Source organism: Canis lupus, chromosome 19 (assembly GCF_003254725.2).
Source record: "Canis lupus dingo isolate Sandy chromosome 19, ASM325472v2, whole genome shotgun sequence".
NCBI lineage: Eukaryota > Metazoa > Chordata > Mammalia > Carnivora > Canidae > Canis > Canis lupus.
The window spans coordinates 51405539-51411481 of NC_064261.1; positions in this window are offsets into that span (position 1 = coordinate 51405539).

Here is a 5943-nt window from a genome sequence, read left to right on the forward strand (position 1 = left end):
TACTTACACTTTATCATAACAGAGTAACCTCATCTGCCTCTAAGCTACTTGAGGTCAGGGAGGGACCTAAAGTGATTTGTACACCGGCACCTGGCACATATTAGGCACAAAGATGTGACTTGGTGGACTGAATGAACTGGATTGCTTCTATCAATGGGAAAGGGAAAGTTGGGCCCTTTTTCAAACCAGTCCTTCCTCTGGATCATGTAGAGTATTCTCTTTCCTGTCTTAAGCTAACCTCTGCTAAGGGATCCCACCCCCTGCACATAGAGGATGTGATCCAGCAGCTCAGAGGACATATGCATGGAAACCAGCTCCTCTCCTGCTGACAAAACTGTGTGGGTGCAGGTGGCTACCGGCTGTGGTACCTCATCCTCTAGAGTGACGCCAGGTCACACTTTTATATGTGGACCCTGCTGCCCAGACTGTCTGGGTCCCCTTAGTGAGACTGGCAGCAGCTTCACCATCCAACCAACACCCTCTCCTGCCCTCGTAGGCTGAGAAGCTTTCCTGCAGCTAATACACGGCCAGGGCTCCTGGGTCCATCCAGTGATCCAGTGCCAAGAAACCTCTTGTACTAATTTATAACCACAATGACCAAAGATTCTAACCTTGAGGATGCTTGTGAGTCATGCACACCTCCCAGGGCTGGCAGCCACACAAGAACATCCAGGGTAGAGGGCCGCTAGGGCACAGGCACTCAGCACAGTGGGCACCAGGCCATTTGGAATCCGGTCCCTCCACTTGTCCTTCTTTGCTGTTCCTTGTCTCTGCCAGACCTGGCCATCCAGGCAGCAGTCAGTCCAGGGCAGGAAAGAGGAGCTCAGGGTCCTGGGAGGACTTTGGCAGCCCTCATGGACTGCAATAGCCGGGAAATACTGCAAATTGCTTCTGGGCCTTACGGCTGTTGCTGGGCTGCAGGCGCTAGGTCATTTTCTCTCTCTCTCAAGAAATTGCTTGGGCATGAATTTTTTTCAGCCACGTCAAAATCTCCAGCTACCCCACCACTGTCTCCTACATCCCCAGTTAGAAGAGTGGCACCCCAACAAGAGGAAGGCATGCTCTGTGTTTCCCGTGTTAGCACCCGCCTCTCAGGGCAGTCCAGTCTCTTACTGCTAGTTAAGGACTTGACTTCCGGCCAGCACTGTCCAACAGAAATACAATGCAAACCACATCTGTAATTTAAAATTTCCTAGTAGTCACATTTAAAAATGTAAAAAGACACAGGTGGAATTAATTTTAATAGTGTATTTTATTTAACCCAGTATTTCCAAAATATTAGAATCTTAACATGGAATCAGTATAACAATAATTGAGTTATTTTACACTCTTGCTAAGTTGGTTTAATGGAAGAGTATCTTTATCTGGCTTCAGTCTTTAGTATTTATATTGATTAAAATTTAATAAAAATGTAAAATTCAATTCTTCAGGTGCACTGACCCTTTCAGGCGCTGATCGATCCCGTGTGTGGCGGGGGCTGCTGTGCTGGGCGGCCCAGGCCGAGAGCCCAGGGAACCGAGTGGTAGCTCCATTAAGTGGGCCAGCTTTCAGGACCTTCCTCGTTATCCCTGCGCATTAACCACGTCCTTTCTTTTCCATATTCTTATGCTTTGACCCTGGAGGGATGGTCCCCCCAGTTCCCAGAGACAGCAAACAACTAACTCCCTAAAAGTGTGCCTTTCGTAGATAATCCAACCAACCCAGAGTCCACACCCTGCAGCTCAGTGGAGTGCCCCCACCCGGGGCCACGACCCAGGCCCCTGGGAACAGCCCAGTGCACCAGGGCCACTGCAATGACTCAGGTGGCCAATTCTGAGCCTGCTCACCTGGCCTCACCTGTTCGTTCCTGTGGAAGCCACAGTCAAGGTCCTGGCCCGTATTTTCTCCTCCTTCCACCCCCGGCCCCACTCCAGGACTTCGGGCTGTGGCCCCGGCACCGCGTAGCTCGCCTCCTATTTCTGACCAACTGTGAGTACAGCAAGCTTCCTCCTTCGTGACAGTCCTTTCCGTGTCTGCATGCCTTGCCATACTGTTTTAAACAAAGCACCTGTACCCTCAAACCACCCTGTCCTGGGGCTCATCTTCCCTTCCAGCCAGCTGCTCCCCAACCCTGGCACCTCCTTCTCAACTTCTCTTTGCTCTGTGAATGCGGTGCCTGCCTGGTTAAGCTCCTATTGCTGAGCAGGCCCGTCAGGTACAGTTGGGCGGGTTGTATACGACAACCAATTAGGGCTGATATCCAGTGGGCACTGGCTTGGCCAGGGAATCCCCTTTTCTTTCTTTCTTTCTTTCTTTCTTTCTTTCTTTCTTTCTTTCTTTCTTTCTTTCTTTCTTTTCTTTCTTTCTTCTTTCTTTCTTTCTTTCTTTCTTTCTTTCTTTCTTTCTTTCTTTCTTTCTTTCTTTCAGATTTTATTTATTTATTCATGAGAGATACAGAGAGAGAGAGGCAGAGACACAGGCAGAGGGTGAAGCAGGCTCCATGCCGGGAGCCCGATGTGGGACTTGATCCCGGGACCCCAGGATCATGCCCTGGGCCAAAGGCAGGTGCTAAACCTCTGAGCCACCCAGGGATCCCCAGAATCCCCTTTTCTTATGGGTTGGCACACTGTCCCTCCCTCCCCCCATCATCCCACCGCCCTCACTCCCACCCTTCCCGGGGCCCTTCCAGATATGTTTGCAGAGCCTGTGCCCCTGAAACAGAGGGTGGGCTCCTGCCCAGGGAACTGCTGTGCTATTGCCCTGGGACATGCCCTCCTTCCCCGAGGAAAGGCGGCAGGAGGGCAGCCTGCGCTGCCTGGGGGAGTGGGATGAAGCAGCCAAGATGCTCCCCAGCCTCCTCCCTCCATCCGCTTCTGCCCCCGGGGGGAGTCCTCCCCTGGGCCCCCCACACCGGAGGGAATGCCGACAAGGGCCGAGGCGGGCCCTTTCCCGCTGCCTCCTGCCTGCAACTCATGGGCCCCCGGTTTCCGAGAGGGGTTCCTGAGAGGGCAGACCAGGTCCCTTGCTCTGGAGCCTGGGGAGTGTCGCTGTCACCGCAGGCTCCTTGGAGCTGGGCCTGGCGCTGCGGGTGCAGCAGGTCGGGGTGGGCCCGGAATCGCCTGCAGGGCACTGCTCTGGGTGCCAGGCTCGGGCCCAGGTGCTGTGGGAAGGGGTGGCCCCTGCTCTCCACCCCGAGCTTGGCACCCAGCTTTGGGGGGTGGGTGCTGTCCCACGGGGGTCACCTGGTCTCCTGTCCACGAGTCCCACGGCGCCGGCCCGTGGCAACTGCAGAGCTCCAGGGCGTTCCCATCAGGTCCCCCCTTCCCTGCCCTCGGCAGTGACCCGGGCTTCTGATTCCAGAACAAGGATTTCCTGGCCTCGTTGCTGGAAGCGGAAAACCTGGCAGGGAGACAACCTTGGGGATGGACCTGACCTCAGAGGGGCACCTGGCTCCTGGCTCCGTCCCTCCGTCACCGAACGCCGGCTTCCAGGACATGCGGCCTGCTGCTGCCAGCCAGGCACACAGGGATGCGGGCACACGGGCACGCGGGGATGCGGGGATGCAGGGATGCAGGGATGTGGGGATGCGGGGATGCGGGGATGCTGCAAGCACGGCAGGCACCCCCCTGGCGCCAGCTCTCCTGGAGCGGGGAAGCCTCGTCCCACAGCCTGATGCAAGGTGACAGGGAGGCGACTCGCGTGCAGCACTGAAACCCCAGGCGGCCGTCACTTCCGACTGGTGACTGCCTGCCTGCCTGCGGGGACACCTTGGCAGGTTCCCCAGATTGCTGCAGCCTCCCAAATTGGACCCGGTTTTGTGAGCTGGTGTCTGGTGTGCTGCCTCCTGGGAGGAGGGGGTGGAGGAGGAAACTGATTTTCAAGAGCTCCCGAATCCAAACCCGAAGCCTCTCCAGGCTGCAGAGAGAACGGCCTCAGCCAGGCGAGCTTTCCCCTTGCACAGCTCCTAGATGATGCGGACGGGTGGTCCGGGAAGCCCTGTCCTTACCCCTTCTTGCCCTGGGGGGCGGGCCCATCTCCAGGAGCCAAACTCTGAGCAGCAGCAGGGAAGACAGAGCACTCTGGGAATCAGGCTGCGAACCTTACGGTTACTGGGGGAGCTTCTGCAAGACAGCCGGGCCTGAGCTCCTCCCCAGACCAATGAAATCAGGATCCCTGAGGTTGGGGCCCCGGCGTCAGTGATTTTTTTTTTTTTAAGATTTTTATTTATTTATTCATTAGAGACACACACAGAGAGAGAGAGAGAGGCAGAGACACAGGCAGAGGGAGAAGAAGGCTCCATGCAGAAGCCTGACTTGGGACTCGATCCGGGGACCCAAGATCAGGCCCTGGGCCGAAGGTGGCGCTAAACCACTGAGCCACCCAGGGATCCCCGGCCTCAGTGACTTTTATCCCACCTCCACTCAGGGAATTTGGTGTGCCCCCAGCACCCGACACCACGGCTTTAAGCCTGCCCACCACTCACTGGCTGGGTGAGACTGGGAGGCTGCTCAACGTCGGATTCCCCGCCGACTTCCCAGACTGTGGTGAGTAGCAGGGGATGTCGAGGAGGATAGAGAACTTAGCACACTAGAGGGTCTACAGCAAGCCCTCAATACATGGTATACTCTATTTTGAGCTTGGGTTGGCAACCGACGGAAGATCCCAGAATGTAGAAACGAAGTATGAAATAAAAATAAAATCTAAGGAAATGAAATGGCAAGCCAAGGGATAGGAGGAAATATTCACAATACACAAATAAATGATGAGGGACTTGGACCCAGAATATAGAAAGATGCCTACAAACCAGGGATTAAAAAGATAAAAGATAAAGAACCCAAAGAACAAAAGATCCAGAGACTCCAATGGATGCTCCATAAAAGAAGATAAAAGATTAGCCAATAAATGCATAAAAGTATACTCAATGTCATTGGTCATTGGGGAAATTAGATTACAGTCCCAATGACAGATCGCTTCACATCCATCGCATCGGCCGGAATTCTGAATTCTTTCGAAGATCACCCGCACCCAGCGTCGATGAGGATGTGGGTCCACCAGAAAGCTCATACATCGTGGGTAGAAGTGTACAATGGTCGTGATCATTTTGCAAATCTGTTTGGCGGTTTCTCCTAAAGTTAAAGGTGTGTTTACACTATAATACAGTACAACCGAGCCCGGAAGCCGTGAATGCGTGGCCACGGAAGACTTGTCCGTGAGTGTTTACCGTTGCTTCCTTTACAGGCAAATACTGGAGACAACCCGAGTGCCCGTGAGTTGGTGAACAGATCGCCAGACTGGAGGGTGTTGCTCAGCACTACAAAGGGATGAACTGCTAGTAGGACAGCAGAGAGAAATCCAAGAACATTCGTAGGGAGAGAGAAGCCAGACACTGAAGAGCGTATCCGTAGGATTCCGTTCATGGCACGTGGGGAACCAGCCTAATCCACAGTGGCAGAGAGCACAGCAGTGGTCTTGTCTGCATGCGGGGACCAGAGAGGTGATGCACCCAGATGACGGCAGTTCGGTGGTGAGGAGGTCTTTTTGCTTGTTTGTTTAAAGATTTATTTATTTGAGAGGGAGAGCGAGAGCACAAGAGAGCAGGGGAGGGGCAGAGCCAGGGGAGAGAATCGTAAGCAGGCTCCACGCCGAGCATGGAACCCACATGGGGCTTGGTCCCATGACCCTGAGATCATGACTTGAGCCAAAACCAAGAGTCGGAAGCTCAACGAACTGAGCCACCCAGGTGCCCTGATGAGGAGTTTAAGATAAAGCGTGGAGCCAGTGAAGGTCTGGAAGCCCCAAGGCAAGGTCAGAAGAAGGCCACCCCCCTGGCAGCCCCAGAAACTTGCCCTGAAGAGCGTCCCTTCGGAGCATTTGGGCAACGTCAGAGGCTGGTTAGGGTGTCAAGGGGGAAAACATAGGAACAATTCCCTTCATCCTGGCCCTTTATCACCAGTATCTCATTCT